Genomic DNA, 19,669 nt, shown 5'->3' on the forward strand with positions numbered 1-19,669 from the left:
ATGTACAAAATCATTTGTAATTTCAAATATTTTAATATTTTGGAAATAAATATTGCATAAACAAGTGATTTTTTATTTGATCATTTTTGGTCTCAATTAACAAATAAACGAATTATTAAAAACAACCCAGCATTTTTTTTTTGCATGTGCATAAATCGCCTACTTTACAATCCTGAATATCTGAAATAATAATTGTAAAATAAATAAATAATCTCTTTCGGTTTAAGTCATTTTGACAAACACACGTTTCATAGGCTGAAGTAAAAATAAAAATCATGAACCTATTTAATAATTAATCTATAACTATGTAACTGCTGAACATTATTGTAACTTAATGTTGAACTAATTCACCATTTACCTTTAAGCCATTTAACATTCTCTCTCTCTCTCTTTCTCTCTCTCTCTCTCTCTCTCTCTCTCTCTCTGACCCCTGACCTTTCATAAACAATACTTGATCCAGAGTATGTGAGTGAGTGCAGCGTGTGTGTGTTTGTCCAGCTCTTTGTAGGTACGTGCAGTTTAATGGTGATCTCTCACAGCTCTGCTCTTGTTTACTCTGAATGTTCCCTGCCGCTGATGTTTAATGTCATCGAGGCTTTTCTCTCCTCAGACAAGCTTTACATAAGCTTTCATAAGCAGTGAGTATGTGTGTGTCCCTGTGAAAGATAGCGGCAGCATTGTGAGGAAGCCCAGGCGTTTTGCCCACCAAGCTTAAAGTTGGCTCTTAAAGAGACAGTACACCCAAAAATGAAAAATTATTTTAACATTTACTCACCCATATGATGACTTTGTTTCTTTTGTGGAACACAAAATAAGATGTTATTAATGCTTTTCTTTCACATGTAATAAAAGTGAACGATGAGTTTTGCTCACGAGATCCAAAAAGTACAAAATAGTAGTCAGCATGACTGATGCTTTATATTGTATTTCAGACTACTTGATTCATTACTGCTATTTTTAAATGTTTTGCGTCCTTTTGGGAGCTTAAACGAGACAAGTTAATATTTCATGATACCGAAAGGCACAAGTCGAGGTAAATTTCAATGTGATAGCTATTCAGCATCTGTTAATGAAATTACAAAGCTAGATATCTTTCATCAGATACAGCTGATATAAAACACTTGAGTGAATAATATAAAAGTAAGCCTTTTGGCCATGCACAGCCCTGATGGAAAACAACACAGACAAATTTTGTTTTATTACTTTGAACTATGGAGATAGCATCACGCTATATTCATATTTAAGAGCCCTGTGAGAAAACTTTTTTATATCCTCAAAGGGGGGAGGTCAGGGCAGTTGTAATATATTCTCATTTACAGACGAAATAAGGAACGAGTAAATAAAAGATGAAAAACACAATGCGTATATACATATGTAATGCAAAACAATGTAGTCTGGATTTAATGAGGGGAATTACTGGATGTAAAGATGTTGATCAGTGCAAGAACCAAAACAGCCTCTTTCGGTTTGACTCCACAAAGAATTTATTAGCTGATCAACATCTGCAAGCCATTGAAGCTGTTGTTTAGAGGGCCGAGCCAGGCGGTGCTCAGCACTGTGTCCGGGTCACATGATAGGGTCAGAACATGGTTAGGAGGTTCAGATAGAGCTGCGCTGCTGGCACTGAGAGGATCCTCCCATTTCATGCTTCAAAGAACTTTATCGTCCCTTCTGTACTTCTCCAGCATTCGAGGTCATCAGTATTGGAAAGTTGCACTGAGAGCAAAATCACGACGTCTCCAAAAAAGTTTAATTTACCTATCAGTGTATCAGTTGTGACTTGTACTAATGTCAGTGCAACAATTTATTATTGTTTGCATATGGCGTGTTTGACATGATGAAAATTGCAATCTCATGTATGCGGGATTTTGTTTTATTGTTAAAACAACCCGTGCTGCCAATTCTTTTATTTTCAGTTTGGAAGCCTGTATCTTCTCTTTGTGCATTGCCAGCACTTCATCAGTCAACAACTTTTTTGTTCATATACGGTATAAAGCTGCTGCATTGGCAGATGCTGTAACTTGTTGGCAATCTTTGCTTTCTGTTTTTTTTTTTTTTTGTTAAAAACGTGTGGAGACATACCAAGAAAAAGTAAATTTGAACTTTTCATTTAATGTTTGATTCAAAAAGGCATTTTAAAGGGATACTCCAGCCAAATGTTAAAATTACCCTATGATGTACTCACCCTCGAACAATCTGAGATACACATGTCCATCATCTTTCAGATGAGCACAATTAAGAGTTATTTTAGTAAATGTCCTTGCTCTTCCAAGCTTTATAATGGTAGAAAACAGGGATCAGGGAACAACTTCTTACTTTAAACCCCAAAAAAGTGCATTTAGCCTTCACAGAAGTTATCCACACGGCTCCAATGGGTTAAGAATTTTGTAAGAAAAATATCCATATTTCAAACTTCATAAACTGTAATATTTAGCTTTCAATAACGATGACATCTTGGACTGATCCCTGTTTTCTGTACAATTATAAGCTTTAAAGAGCAAGGACATTTAATAAAATATCTCCAAATGTGTTTGTCTGAAATATGATGGACATGTATCTCCAATTGCTTGAGCTTTGAGTAAATCATGGGGTAATTATGATATTTGGCTGGAGTATCCTTTTAACATGTAATACATGGTATGATAATGTAACATTTATTGAGTTTTTTTTTTTTTTTTTTGCAAAAGCTTTGGGAATTTTACAAACATCAAAAACTGTATATAGAAACAGCAAAACATTTAAAAAGTGCATTTTTTCTGTAAATATTTAGTTTTTAATTGCAAACACTGATTTTGCATACACAAATATTGGCATTTAAAATAATATTGAGCCCAGGACAAAGTTTGTATCACTGGGCCACAACATGAATAGAAAAAAATTGTCAAAAAATGGTCTCTAGCTGTCAATGAGGCGGTGTTCTTTTAAAAAGAGTGCAAAATGTGCACCTAAAGAGTACATATTGGTACCTAATGTATACATATCTGAACCTAAATGGTACAAATTAGGATCTTTTTAAAGGGTACTGCCCCAGTGACAGAGTGGGACCATTTTTGAACCATTGTACTTACAGTGTATAGCAGCATCAAAGTCTCTATTTTCAATGATTGATTGATGTGTTGCCAAATCTGTCTTTGGTTTATTCAATGAACAAGTGATTGTATGAATTACATAAAGGGATTAGAGCATAAATGAGCTTTGGAAGTTGTGGGACAGAATATTTCTAACAAGAACTGAATAAAACAGGCATAGTCATGTTTGCATTATCCCGGTTGTAAATGTCTTTGTAAATTCGATCTGATTCTACAGGTTAATCTCTCAAGCCATGAATGGAAATCTAAATGTAGTATATGTAGCTAATGGTGGAGCCAAAACAAGTTTGTTGGTATGCAAGTTGTAAAACATTTAGCACGCTTTTATGCACTTCTCTATTATTATTATTTTTTTTAGAAACCATCCAAAAATGTCTGTGCTTGTTTCTTTTTTGGCATCACTTTATTTCGATAATCCACTTTAGACATTACTAACTTTAAGTATCTCAGCGACTTTTTCTCAACTAGCAGTATTTGTAGACTGTCTACTATCTGCTTAATATCTGTTTACAATATATTGAGATGATCCCTAAACACACATTCTACTGACTTTAAGTAACTTTGCAGCTATGTCAACATATTCTACTGACCCTTTCCCTAACCCTGCCCCTAAAGTGCTCATCTGCGTAGGTCCTACAATGTAGCATCGACTCTGTAGACTACACGTCAGTTTTTATTAATACTTCTGGGTCATTGTCCACATCGGCGTGCAATAACACAAGCAAACTGCTACTAGGCAGTATCCATTCGTGTAACCCACAGCAGCAATGCAACAGCCAAAGAAGAAGTTTGGCTAGTAAACCCACAAAAGAAGAAAAAGAAGAAGCTTGTTGTGTATGATTTGAAAAGACCAGTGATAGAGGTAAATAGACAGTGACATTTGTTGCAGTTTAAGTTAAGTCACTCCTCAACTTGGCACATCTTTGTTTTAACTTTCGCAGGCGGAAATAACTTGACGGGAGGGGTTCTAGTGGACCAATCACAGTGCTTGCGTTGTAAAAGTTTTGGCGAGGTGCATGTAAGGTTCCGCACAGCCTGTGTGTGACTATAAATGACCCATAACAGTCTACTAATACTCAAGTGAGAGTTAGTTGACATACACTGCAAAAGTTGGATTAACTTAAAAAATTACTTCAACTGGTAACACCTACAATTTTTAGTTTTTTTTACTTAAATTTTTATTTAAGTAAAAAATGTAAGTTGAAAAAGCTTACATTTTTAGGTGTTACCAATTAATTTATTCCCCGCCAGCCTTCAGAAAAAAATTCCTGCCAGCATTCCTGCCAAATACAAAATTTTGAGCAAAAAGCTGAAATAATTGCATTTTTGTAAAGGAATTTTGTTAGAGATCAGTTTCAGAACAGTTATCAAAACATACACAGAATTTTAAATGTTGAAAAATTAGTTTTTGTTTCAGTTTTTATAATTTAGTGGATAATAGCGGCATTACAGATTATCGTAAAAACTTATCAGGAAAGCGTCATTGGCAAGAAATGTTTTCTTTTAATTGACGAGATAACTCGTCAATGATGGGAAACAAAAAAATCACCATACATTTTTCTCTTAAAGGTGGTGTGTGTAAATTTTTGCGGCATGTAGTGGTGAGATTGCGAATTGCAACCAACAGCTCACCCCTCGATTTCAAAATGCATATGGTAGCCGCCACAGGACAAACATGCCTTTGTCTGAGACAACATAAGAATGAAACACGCTCGGTTGAACAGTTTGTCCATTTAGGGCTATTGTTGAAACATAACAGCGACTTCCATGTAAGGGGACCTGCGGTGTATGTATGAAATATGGAGTATGATAAAAACGTCTCATTCTAAGGTAATAAAAACAATACAGTTCATTATATAAGGTCTTTATACACCACTGATAATATAGTTATGTATTTTAGATTGCATTTCTTTCAAGAAATTATTCTAAAAGTTATGCAATGCACCTTTAAAGTGAGAAAATTAATGTTGAAAAAGCTTACATTTTTTAGTTTTTTGTATTTTTAGACCCAACTTTTACTTTACATTGTACATTTGGGCATTTTTCAAATGAATGAGAGTTAGTGGACATTTAGATGCAAAATCACTTAACTCAATTAACAAGAAAAGACTATACTATCAGTTACATCCAGTGTTATCCAGTTAAAGGATAATTTCGGTATTTAACACTTTGAGTCTCATTTCTGGTTTGTTTTGGATGAACTACAGTGATGGACACAGAAATTTTGACAATGGGTCGTGTCTTGAGTTTTTGACTCGTTGAGGCGTCTCTTGACTGCTTCAGAATGGAAGTCAATGGCCATGCACAAACATGTCATTAAAACAACACTTAACGTTCATTTTCAAAACTGTGCAACTCACCGAGTGATTCGTGGTGTTCGTTGATGATTAAAAACAAATATATTGGCGCAATGTATGATTTCAATCCGTGTTATTTGATATAGTGGAACTATTTTTTCAGATACCTCACAACCGCGTATATACTTCCGCTCTATATTTGAGTTTGAAGCGTTAGCACACTCCCGACCACTTGATGGCGACAACCACTTTGCCATACAAGTACGCTCGGTGTCTAGCGTATAGACAGTCACAATCGAGCTCAACTTCAAACCTAAAGCTGGTCACTGAGCCATCAAATATGGGAAAAATTTATTTAATCCGAGCGAAAAAACTACAACCACATGTAAACAGACCCTTTTCTGTTTCCCAGCGGTGGAGTGATATATCAGCGAGTCTTCCAAGAGAAGTCAATGGAATTTAACAAAATGCCAAATAAAACACGACAGAAACTGTATTTCGCTACACAACTTGTTTTTAATCATCAACGAACACCACAAACCACTCAGTGAGTAGCACAGTTTTGAAAATGAACATTAAGTGTTGTTTTAATGACATGTTTGTGCATGGTCATTGACTTCCATTCTGAAGCAGTCAAGAGACGCTTCTAAACGTCAAAAAGTCAAGACACGACCCATTGTTAAAATTTCAGTGTCCATCACTGTAGTTCATCCAAAACAAACCAGAAATGAGACTCAAAGTGTTAAATACCGGAATTATCCTTTAACATATTATAATGAGATAAATGACATGGCTATATATACTTTAATACATTGTTTATAGTCTTCTATTAAGTTTTCCCGATGTGGGCATCGTTCTTACCTCTCTCTATCTCTCATCTCTACAATGTCTAATGATCCTGCGTTCCTGAGGTTCTGAGTGACATGGTGACAAAAACGATTGACATGTCGTGCAAATGAGCAGTAAAAACTTGGTTGCGCAATTAGTTTTTGTGCATGAAGCCTACCTTTTATAGGAATGAATGAAAACACATTATTCGCTTCGTGTCAGTGCACTCGCACCAGCAGCAGTCATAGTTGGTTAGTAAGAGGTCTAAAGTGGACTACCAAAAAAAGCGTAACTAAGTTTTTTTCAGCGACATATTTTACTTAACACCATTGGTAACATTTGCATTGCGTAATAACTCACAATGTAAATCACATTACTGTCAAAATTTGCTTGCAATGTGAGCATGTGTTTGCCAGTATACAAAGCAGATGTCTTGTTCCTAAGAGTCATTTGTTGACATCATTTGTTCATAAATCACACTACATTACACTGGGTGCTACACGTTTGTTGTTGCATGGAAACTGTAATGATGCAATTAAAAGTGCTATTGATGTGTTTTCTTTGTATTATTTTGCTCTCTCCACTATTTCCCCCTCATTAAATTTAATTCAATTCATTTCTTGTGTCATGGTTTTGTAGATTAAGTAGTATTCCAGTAATCGCTCTAAAATGTTTTCATTTGCTGTTTCATATATGAAAGAAGACTGGTGTTTAAGACCCTTTTGCAGAACGTCATGAAAATCATTCAGTTTCAGTAAAAAACTGATTCCTAAATACAAAAACAAACATAAACACATCGTCGCACACACTCGCAATCTTCACAAAGACCTGCATTGATAATGAATTAGATTTTCACAGAGCAGGTGTTATATGAATCGCCTCCCCACTCAACTTGTACCATTTTAAAAGTCCCCAATTTTGACTCAAAGAATGGAGAGAAAGGCAAAAGTAACAGCTCATGAAAATGAAGCAGCAAGTCGTCAAACCCTTCCCCCATTCTGCCACTTCCTCTCTTCTCAGTTTCTTCTCATTCCCAAAAGAGAGCACAAGTCATGCCAGCTCACCCAAAGCAGCGCCACGGCTCTGCCAAGGAAATCACTGTCCAAACAAGATTCACACGTACCAGGCAACGACCGTCTTCCTGCTCGCACACACGCAAGCCATTTCACCACAGGCCAATAGGTCTCAGCTTCACACAAGCAAGCGGGACAACCTGAGCCAAAACCAACCCGTCTTTTCCACTAGACGAAACCAAGCATTCAAGCAAGGCCTTATTGCTTCATCAGAGACGGGAGACAGCAAGTTCTGGCGATTCAAACCGTCTTCTGTCCAGGGGTCTTATACTTCTGCATGGTAAATACATCCAGCAAGCACTAACACTCTGTTTGGTTAGCTTTACACCATATGAAAAAAGTGTGGCTGGCTTTGCAGTGTGTTTGCTGTGAATGTCCAATGTTTTCCTTCTGTTGGAATCCACCTTCTGAGGATTAACAGTTGAACTTTATAAAAACTTATTACACGGCTCTCTGGAATGCTTGATTCTGATTGGTCAGTTGAGACATTTGCAGGTTCGTTCTTTTCGAATAATAACCGCTCCAAAATAATAACGCATAGCCGGTACTACTTTTACGAGTAAGATCGCTCCGCGCCAATAAAGATTACTGTTTGTTTGGCGCCATCTTGTGATAAACACTGGACAACCACGACAAGACACAGAGAGCTTACTGAGACTGAACTTGACAAAATAGAGCATGACAGCTACGAAGCCAACACACAAAAAAATACAGGATGGGCATTAAAACTTCTCAAAGACTGGCTAAAAGAGAAAAAAATGGAGACAGACAAGTATGAAGCAGATGATCTTAATAAGGTATTACGATCATTTTATGCATCTGTGCAAAGTTTCGCGGAAGGATAAAAATGTTAATTTAAAACAAATATGCCAATAAAATGTTTCAAATTCATATTCATGTCCAGTTTTTTTTCTTATGCGACAAGTAGCCGTGTAATAAGCGGGATAATGTAGAGGCAGCCGGTAGTTATCGGGAAATAAGCCCCGACAGTGTGATCAGGACCCGACGCATGAAAGAAGCGTCGGGTCCTGATCACACTGTCGGGGCTTATTTCCCGATAACTACCGGCTGCCTCTACATTATCCCTTACATATTGTCCATCATATTTAAACTTTTAATCATCAGAGTTTTAAGATATTTTCAGGTAATATTTTGACATCCCTAACACAAAACAAACTTCTAACTGTGGGTTCACACCAGACGCGAGTTCAACGATTTGTGCAAGTAGATTACATACAAAGTCAATGCAAAACGCGATCGGGACCGTGGGGCGATGTGAATGACGCGATATGGGTGGCAGGTTTGCCACAAAAACACGTGCTTTTCGCCTCAAACCCTTCTTTGCCCAAGTTGAAAATATTAAACTCGTGCCAAAAATTCATATGACACAAAGTTAAATGCTGCGAGTAATCTTGAGCGAGTAACGCCATGCCTTGCGTTTGGTGTGTATACGTAGCTTTAGGGGCAGTTCACATTTTGCGTCTAAATCCGCGCGGAAAACTGACTGTCTGTTGGTTCTTGTCACATAACCTGCAGTGCGCTTGCGGCATTCTAGAAAGTTGAAATGTTTTTAACTCGATGCGGACATGCCTGGAAAAAACGAGTGTGTTGCACCGCGTGCGCTCACGACCGCGGCGACTCCATTATTAAGGGCGGTTCACATTTCGCCTATAAAACCGTGTGGAAAACGGGACAGTCGGTTGGTTCTTGTCACATGACCTCAAGTGTGCTTGCGGCATTCTGAAAAGTGGGAATGTTTTTAATGCGGTGCAGACGCGCCTGGAAAAAACGCTTCCATTATGAGCGCGCATAACGCACACCTACAGTACATTTGAAATAACAAACTTGAGAGTTGTAAAATCTTATGTAATTTCTCTGTAAAATAAATTTAAATGTTTCAGAGATATTTTAATAAGTTGAATTACTGATTCAGAAAATTTTGTTTCACATTTAAGTGAATGGAAAAGGAAGCATGTAAAGAGATGAATGGAAACTCCAGGCCTTTTCCTTTATAATTTCCTCTCCTAAAACTGATACTATAAGCCTGGTATAGACACAGGTGTGAAGAGTGGGTCACAAAATACAGTATCGCAAACTGATATGTTTTCCTGTAAATGAAATTTTTTTTTATCAGGCTCTTATGTTTAGATTAAGTAATTACACTTTAATGGCAATGAAAAGGTTGTTAGTCAGTAATTAAAATGACTTTTTTCACAAATGTTACTTTTTAATTAGTATTCAACAATTTTGACTGTCTTTTGTTTGAAAACCCTCTAAGTAAATGTAAAAATCTACACTTTAAAAGAAAGCCTACAGTCATTATTCTCTGTCCTTCTGAAAACCTGTAAAATGCTTAAAAATTCAGTCAATATCCTAATATATTTGGTAAACATCATTTAACTCTGTAAAAAAATCTCGCTGTGATGTGCGCGTGCCATCAGTTCAATACATTTTTATCCTGTGCACTTTTTGAGGACAGACTGGGTATTTCTGAATGGCCTAAGGCCAGGATTTAGTGAATATGAAGCGAAAGTATTTGATGAACGTGTAATACGTGCTGAGAGAGCATTCAGTCAATATCATTATCTCATTTTTGACGGAGATGTTTACTGAATTTTGCATCTGAGCTCCTCAACTGTTCTCCATTCACCGTTCACCATTGTATGGCCAAGGCTATATTTACCCATAAACGCGGCACATGCTCCGCTGGGACTTTGTGTTTGACAATTCAGGAAAATGATGGTACTACAAAGATCTGTTGAAAAACATAGACAGTCAGAGAGAGAGAGAGAGAGAGAGAGGGAGAGAGGGAGAGAGAGAGTCTGTCTTTAATGAACCCGCTGAGTTTGTTTGTCCAGCCACCCAGGGTCGAGTCTGAGATTAAATCATGAAGGATGTGGTTGGATGTCTAATTTTACAAAAACAAATGTTCTGAAAGGCTGTGTTTACATTGGGCCTGACCCGGGGGGAGGGGGTATAAAGCAGGACTCAAGTCCGACTTGCACAGCACCACCAATAAGAAGCTTATTAGTCTACTGCTAACTTTAAACCTGGCCACTAAAAACAGCGAAACTTAGTTTGTTGACATTTTTATGAATGCGTGTGTATAACGTGCAAGCTGCGTGGGTTTGTACAGGCATGTCACTCATCTGCATGGGAACTGAGAAAGCATTCGACAACTCTGTACAACCTTTGAGCAGTTGTGAAGATTTCCACTTGGCTGCATACAGCATTGTAACGTATTCTTGGTCTCTCATTAGCAACTACATTTCCTCTTGCTAAAGTGAAATGCTACATAAAGTTACTATGAAAAGTCAAAGCTGTTCCTGAAGCTCAGAGCATTGTGTTTGCAGTACAAAAGGTCATTGGTTTGATCCTAGGAAATACACATACTGATGAAATGCATTCCTTGTAATGCACTGCAAGTCACTTTGGATAAAAGCATCTGCCAAATGCTAAATATAAATGAGGAGACACTTAATTTATGAGATAACACGGATGTGGATTCTAACAAATACATGGTTTACTTTCAGAGTTTCTTAGGTATGCATCGCACTGCATCTACATACTATGTATTCATCCAAATTTCAACAATTGTTAGGCTTTCTTCAACAAAAAGATTTAACTCTGAACTGTGAAATCATCCACTTATACAGCAGAATGTAAATTGTTTATATATAGGAGCATGTGTGCGTCAACTTACACTTACAGACATGACTGCTTGTGTGTGCACCTCCTCTAATAAATAGTTACCCGAGTCTGCTGTCAGTCAACGTCTACCTCTAAAACACCCCCTGTCAATCAACCACCCATGTGATGTACATTCTCACACACCAACTATTGCCCACAGCCCAGAAGTTAATGATGGGGTATCAGGTAGACGAAAACATACACACACGCACACTCCCATTTTTTACAAACCCATGCAGCTGTTTCCTTAAGTTCTCATTATAGTGTCACACTTATAAAGCACTAAATGATGACAATCTGACGTTCATGTAAATAATGTAACTAAATAATATTTATTCTTGGAAATAGTGCAATACTTTGAACTATCGATTTTTCTCCTTATGTCATGTCTATTATATAAATAAGCTTTTTGGCTTTTACCATGGGTGATGAGTTGTTCTTTGCTTAACCTGATGCCAGTCACGTGAACGTTGAAGATCTTTATCTGACCTGAATGGTTTTAGTTACATCACAGCCAAAACCTATGATTATTTACTTTGGGAAAGCACATCATATTGAACCGAAATCTGTGTAAACGAGTCTTCAATATTTGTGACCTAGTTTTTGAAAACCCATCTGCTAAGTTTAGGAGCACACTAGCAAAGCTACACAATCCTCATTTTATTTTCACAGGGTTCTGAAGTACTCGCAAATGAAACCTAAACACTTCACCATTGGTATAGTCGAATTGTGCTTTCAATGTGGAAACAGTTAGGGATGTAGATTTCAAAAGGCCTTTGCTGGCACGGTTCAAGAGGTGGAAATTTTTCAAACAAACCTCCACACTCCTGATACATTTACAGTAAAATCAGTCAAAGAAAACAAGCCCGAGGGAATTCGACTTTCATTTCATCGTCTGGTTTGTTTAAATTATCACTAAAATACGCCCGAGGCTATTCATCTTTGAAGTGGATTCTGTCTCTGAAGAGAACTGAGTGATAGAAACAAATATCAAAGTGAGATATTATCCAGTTACCTCAGGTATATATTCACGCTATACAGTAGGCTTGACTGTAGCTACGTCTCTGAATGGCCTCTTTCGTCCTTTGAGCTTTTGAAAAGCTTCGGTGGGTTACGATGATATCCATGAATTGACTGATTGGCCTGCGGACCACCCATCCGACGGAAACCCAGAAGACCAAATTACGGCTGAGTGCTGAGAGATGAATGGGAAGGCTCCTCACATGAGCTGCGGTACATCAACATCCCATAGAGGTTGCCGTGGAAGCAGGGGCAAAATAAGAGGGTGCCCACAACAAATAACATACCATTGAGGAGATACTGGTGACAAGGATGCTGGGAAAACTATGCTTTAAAAACAGTGTGTGCTTTGTGTTAGTCGTAGAGGAAACTAAGAGATAAGATATTTAGGAAATCCATTTTTCCAAAACAAAAATAATGGAGCCTACTTAAGGTTAGTAGGCAAATTATTTTGAAAAGACAATAGTCATTAAATTGTAATACATTTTAGTTTTGATTTTTTAATAGTTTTTTAAGAAAAGCTTACAAATCTGAACAACAAAGCTGTACACACGAAGGCAAACATCAACCAAAAGAGCCACCGCTTCAAACTCTAATACAATCTCCTGTAACACTAATATGAAAATTACAACCATCTGAGTCGTGCCACTTTGCGACGTCCAATCACACAGGCCTGGAAAGCACATCATATCATTGCCTCTCGTGTTTTCTCTTACATATTAGACATTTCAAGGCTTGCCAATCTAAACACATTTGGAAGAGCAGCTTCGGCCGGTGCGCTGCCAAATGTTGCCGTTAAGTTTGTCTGTCTTTTCTATTCGCATAATCTATTTGTTTTGTTTTTTCCTCTCGGAATGGAAATTTTGAGGTTGATTGGCTTCGCCTGTTCTGCTCCAACAGTTTGAATGAAAGCGGGAGAGGGGGCACGACGGGGCTTCAGAATTACGCCCGTCATGAGGGGCTCTAAACAGCTCCCATGTGTTCCTTGTTGCGGCTGGGCATGAAGGGTAAATGGAGCGAGGCAATCGCTGGCGCTGGAGACGGCACACACATGCAGCATATACACAACACACACAAACACACACACACCCACATGGCCATCACTCTCTGCTTTTCAGTCCTACATTTTAATGCAGATGAAACCCAGCTACCTTTAGTTATACATTTCAGAAAGCATGGATCTTTAAATGAACATTCGTTGATGTCTCTGTAGTTTAGTTGGTAGAGCATTGTGTTCCCAGGTTTGGTTCCCAGGCAAGAAACATGCTAATAAAAATGTATACCTTGTAATTAATTTGGGAAAAGCATCTGCCAAAAGAAAATAGGTAAATGTAAACATACGGTCTGCATTTAACCTCATGTCATTCCAAAACTAAAAGAGTTTCTTTTGATGGAACATTTGTGGAAAATGTTTTAATGTGTTTTGAAACTTTCCCTGTAACAATCAACATACATAGAAGAGTCACCAAAAAGTAGCAGACAATAGTTCTGTGTAAGGAACTTATCAAAATGTAAATTTTTGTTAAACGAAAATCTACACCGTAGTTCCTCAATCTCATTCACACTTCCACATATCCCATTTTTGGAGCACTGTTGTCACAATATGTACCCAAACTGTCACTGGGCAACGTGATCTCATGAGAATATGTGGTTATTTTTATGTAAAGTGTGGTTTTACAACGTACACTTACTTACCAGAAGGCGTAAGAGCTACCTTCAATGTTGAAATTTGGTTAAAATAATGTCAGTTGTTTGAATCAACTTTAAAATGCTGGGTTACATTTTAATACACACTGAAACATAAAAAATCGATAAATTTATACAGGACTATTATGCTAATTATTTACGTATGAACAGCTTTACAGACAAATTTCTACGTATTCCTATACATATCATGGGCATTGGCAGCAAGCTCCTGAAAGCAGCGGCACGACATGTCTCGGATGGTGTGAGTGTCGAGGAAAGTTGAAATGAGCTCAACTTTATGGTAATTATCTATAACGTAGTTCGAGGCAACCAACTGGAAGGTGAAAACATTTGGTGGCAACCAATCAGAAGGCAGAAACCAATAGAAGTCCTCCACTTGAGAGGATTCCAGAGAATGCATTTGAGCGTCCACTACCCTTTTTTTAATAGCGTCGTTGGCAGGGTAGCCAGAGCTTTTTTTGACGCTCTGCCGGTGGCGGTGTGAACATAAAGTTACTCATATTAATGACATGTTGTATTTTCTGACTTATTTAGGATAGTTCACTCATTTACCTAATAAAATGTTCATGACATTCAGAGAATCACATAATATTAAACACGACCACATATTTAAAACATTAAAATGAATAACATTTCTGTAATCATTTAACGAATTTGTAATATTTAGTTTGTTTACCAAGACACGAAAGGCGTTTTCTCCTATGCAGTCTTCTTCAAAAATTACACCAAAACACAACATAAATTCACAAAAGATGTTACTTTTATTAATTCACTGCAATCCACATTTAAAATTCACTGTAAAATATTTCTGTAGAAATTACAGTATTACTGAGTATAACTGGCAACTAGCTGCCAGTAACTTACTTTAGATTTGACATTTATGTTATTTACTGGCAACAGTTTGTTCAAAGTTAAATGAACATGAAACATTTTCAGTCTTTATCTTCTACAGTAAGTTACTGGCAACCAGCTGCATAATTACAGCAATTTTTTTTACAGTGTACGACTGCGAGGAACAGATCTGAAATTTAACCCTTTATTAAGCGATCTTGATCCCAGTTTTCATCAGCCACCATAAACGTCAAATCTTGCATTAGTTATGAATTTTAATTCAAATATTGTGCCTCCAGAAGCTTTACGACACATTTCACATCAGTGATATCAAACACTCATTGGCTCTTGTATGCTATGTCACAGATTTGTGACATTGCTGTCTTTCAGTCGATGTTCGTTTGAAATTTGAAATGTGCGGCTTCACAGTAATAAACTGTATTAACGTTCTCATGGATGAATAACTTTAATACTTCTCTGTACTTCATATACTGCGGAGAGGACGGCGGCTGCCGCACATTGCATTTTAACTTTTTGTACAGTACTGCTTTTGAAATTTCTCAATAAATAAATTATTGTGATTACACTTATCTGTCTGTTATGCTTTTTATTTTTAACAGTACGGTTTTTGGGTAGGACTGCACACAAGGTACTTAAACTGCCTGGGTTTTTAGCTGTAAATGATCAGAAATGTATATTTCTCAGCAAATATACATTCTGACTACAGAAATGGATGATCTGAAAACATTAGCTTAGCTTTTTTTACTTTTACCATAAAGTGATAAATCAACCATTTGGCATAGCACTTTTTTGAAAAATTATTACAAAAATACAAACGTTTTTTCATGGCACCAAGTAACATAATTTTGTAACGTTAGGGCTCTTACAATGTAATGTGTCAAAAAAATATGCTTTCCTTGCAAAATTCCATTAAGAACAGTTCACATGGCACGAGTGATTTCTTTGTTCCTGACATCCATCTAAGAAGAAATGTTGTGACAAGTGCTGTTGATTGACACTCTTACATCTAATGGATTTTAGATACCTCAAGCAACCTCAAGCAAATAGTAGAGATAGCTCAATCTCAGGTACATCTCTCAGTAAAATATATTGACAAAAAAATGTAAAAATGTTAAAGGGTTAATAGGGTCCTATTATGTACCATTTGGTACAGATATTTTGTATCAATATGTACCTTAAAGATAATAATATAAACTCTGTAGATGCAAAGCTTTACTTTTTGAAAGGGTACAGCCTGACAGCTGGGGTACAGATTTTGACCGTTTCATCTCACAGTATGGTTATGAGATAAGAAATATTTTGTGTCAAGTTTAATCTCAAATATTGGTTTGAAATGATGATGAATAAATGAAAATTTTAGGGTGAACTGTTTCTTTAAAAAGTAACATCTTACTGCATCAACACTGCAACATGTGGTAGTGCATTCAATGCAGTCATTGCAAATGTTTAAATTGTTTGTGTTGTTGTTTGTTTCCAAACCAGCCTCATTAGTAAGGGTGTTTTGTTTTTCCACAAAGGCGGTCATGGAAACGCATGTATTACAGTAAACAGCAGAAGTGAACCCTGCCATGTTTGCTCCATCATGAGCATGAAAGCCCTTTCCTTGCTGGCTGAATTTGTGTGTAAGAGGGAGAGAGACTTGCGGCCGGGAGAGAGATAAAAAGACTGACAAGCATAAAAAAAATTTCACATGCTCATCTTTCATGGAATTTAGTTGTATTACTCCCATATGGCACATAAGCACCGTCATGACATGCCTGGCAAATTAGTGCTGGCAAGGGTAAGCGTACTAAGAGAGCATTGTTGGTGATCGAGATGGCACCCGTAGAGGGAGCGAGTGCAGAAAGTTGACCCGTTGCATAACAGCGCCACACCAGGCTTTAACCTAACCCCGTCCCCCTATCCAAACACCAGCTTACCCTCTGGGACATCCATCGGGTTACTTTCAACAGATACATGAATGATATTGTTATGTTCCACTGCTGAAGATGTAAATCACATCTTTTCAACCTAATTTAATCACAGAGATCTTTTTTTCAGATGATTATAAAACATCGGTGAAAAACGGGCTCTTAAATAACAACTAATCCAATGTCTGAAACGACTCATAGATGTGTATAGAGTAACTAAATCAAGTCAGTGAAAATAACATCAACAATTTCTTAAAACCTGGCACATAACCCCTCTTTATCTCTACGCTTCACAGCATCGCTTTGATGCCGTGTTTGCAGAAATACAACTGTTGATAAAGCTCAGATTGAAAATAATCAGATTGAAGGAACTCATGTGAACGGGACTTTCCGGTGCGGTTACCCAACTCCATTAACACGCAGCCAAAATACACAGTTTGGCTCAGGCAGGTGAGTGGGACACCCGCAAGCTGAGACTGATAAAGTCTGATATTTTAGATAAGATTGAGACAGTTATGCAGCCCCCACCAAACCTACTGTCACTCTCTTACAAACTTACATGACCTAATGCTCTTTCAATTTGTCCTTTATTACAGCCAGAATGTTTTAAATATATTATATATTTATAAAAAAATACATTTTTTAGAGAGTAAAGCTTAATTAAATATATTTTTGAATTTTAAAAAATATATATCAACAAATATTTAAAGTTGTATTTCAAGGGTAAGCAAATACATTTCTATTTTTACAATCCAAATGGCAAGAAAGCTATTCTTGGCCAAAATATATTTTAAATATGCTAAATACACGCTAAAAATGGCTGGGTTATTTTTGACCCATAATGGGTAAATATTGGACAGAATGCTGGGTTAAAAATTTCCCAATGCTAGGTTAAAATGACCCAATGTTGGGTTGTTGTCATGCAACCATGGGGTTTAATAACCCAGCAGTTGGGTTAAAACAACCCAGCATTGGGTCAATTTTAACCCAGCGGTGTGTTCTGTCCGATATTAACCCATTATGGGTCAAAAATAACCCAGCCATATTTAGAGTGTACTGTAAAAGTGAATTTTAAATTTTAAAAGTATTTTTTAAGTTGAAAATATATTTAATTGTAACTTATTCAAACGTGTTATGGTTAAAGTTTTTGTAACTTAAAAATAAAGTTTTTTTTCCAATGTGACTTGAATATAGTTCCTTGAATTGAAATATACGGAGGACTAAATATATTTTTAGATGCTTTAAAATGTTTTTCAAAAAATACAAAAAATGACCAACAAATATAAGCCTATTGGTGAAAATATATTTTTGTAAACATATTCCAAAATATATTTAGCAAATATTTTTTGGTAATTTTTTGTACATAAAAAAAAAAAAAAAAAAAAATATATATATATTAAATCATTTAAAAAAGCTTTAAAATAGATATGTTACTTATGAATAACAATTCATAGGTATCTATTCTTATTTCTATTTTTGCCTTTTTTGTGGTTATTTTAGAATGGCATATAATAGGTGCAAGAGAGAGGAACAAAACCAGTAAGTGTTGCAAGCCAGATCTGAACTGACATCATCTATATGAGCACCACAGTCTGGTCTTGCCAGTAGTTACATTGCAAAGACTTACATTTAAGCATTTGGCAAATGCTCTGGGATAGAACCCATGATGTTCTGTGCTGCTAGCGCCAGGGGCGTTGCAACCAGTGGCAAAGGAAAGTGGCCGGAAATCATTCATTTTCAATGAGAGCCAGCGGCAAGCTCCGCCAAGCAGCAGCATGGCGCGTCATGTACTGTATGGTGTGAGCGTCGAGGAGAGTTAAAATCAGCTAAACTTTATGGAAATGAGCTATGACCAATTGGAAGGTGGAAACCTCCGCTTGAGAGAATTCCAAAGCGTTCGCTACACTTTTTTTAAAACATCGTTGACAGGGCAGCTAGAGCTTTTTTGAAGCTCTCGCTGGTGGCGGTGCGAACGCACAGTTAGAAACAGGTGATTCTGACCCCTGCTATTTTTTTTGGATCCAGCGTGAATATTTCTGGCAGTGTTCTCTGATTTGTTACTTAGATTTGAGTGATCTAACATTCAGCCAATCACAGAGCGAATCATCTCTTGGGCGCGTCTGCTATGAGCTTCAAATCTCTTGAACACACTGTATGTTAGGATGTTAGATAATGTTACAGTATGTTGTGATGACACGAATCATGTAAAAAAGATGGACGTAGTGTCCATGACGTCACCCACAGGTTTCTGAAGATTGTTTTTGAAGTAGGCGGTGTCTGCCGTTGCCATCTTGCGGATATCCGAAAATGGGTGAAAAAGCGGGATGTGGGAGAAGCTGAGGTGACTGGTTGCTGAAACCACGCCCGCCTAGCTCGACTCTAGTGACAGCAGTGACTGTTTAATCGTCACTCAAGTGGCCACGCCCTTAATTATGCAGAACTTTAAGGCTTAATATCACTTAAACGGATGAGTTACAGAAAAAATTCACCCCCCTCACAATTGTCATGAAGGGGTAAAATTAGCTATACAGACCAAAAACACTTTTTGTACCAGGCTGTAAACATATTATTTTCTACTGTAAATTTGGCCATTTTAACATGGAGGTCTATGGGAATTGACTCACTTTTCGAGCCACAATCTAGTGGCCAGTCGATGAATTGCAGTTTAAGTCACTTCCGTATAGACCAATTTCGTGTTTGCAAACAGAGATGACATTTTTTGTGGGCGGAGCCAAACTGGTTGCAGAAAGTGACTGCTCCGCAGTAGGGTTGTGAAGTGTTTTAGCATTAAACCGTGATTTTTATGGGTCCGGTGTTCTGTCGAAGTCTGATTCCCCTATGTTTCCCTTTAGTGCAATGTTTCTTATAGCGTTTTAATCGCGTTACGTTTATTTTTTAGATAGATAAAAAGTTTAAATGGCTTGGCTACTGATATGCATGTATGTAATGTATATGTATTGTTCTTTTTGCTAAATCAATTATTTTTACAGTCTGAATCGCTAAAGTACATATAAAAGCAATACTATCATGTATTATATATAATAGCGTTTATTAAATATTTCATAATTTTCCTGTTTTCTATTATTTCTTCCTTATATTTATCTTACGTGTTTGTTCTAAAACTATTATAAAAGTATTATGTTTAAACATACATTAAAAAGGCCTGTTTATATATTAATAACACTTTACATCATGTGTGTGTG

At 36.9% G+C, this 19,669-nt stretch overlaps 1 long non-coding RNA gene across 2 annotated transcripts in view; it reads right to left on the reverse strand.

Annotated features, from left to right (window-relative positions):
- LOC135787394 (uncharacterized) overlaps positions 1 to 19,669 on the reverse strand; it is a 120,552-nt gene that overhangs the window by 50,979 nt on the left and 49,904 nt on the right. The gene's annotated exons all lie outside the window — the stretch shown is intronic.

The sequence above is a fragment of the Paramisgurnus dabryanus genome, chromosome 20, assembly GCF_030506205.2.
Source record: "Paramisgurnus dabryanus chromosome 20, PD_genome_1.1, whole genome shotgun sequence".
Lineage (NCBI taxonomy): Eukaryota > Metazoa > Chordata > Actinopteri > Cypriniformes > Cobitidae > Paramisgurnus > Paramisgurnus dabryanus.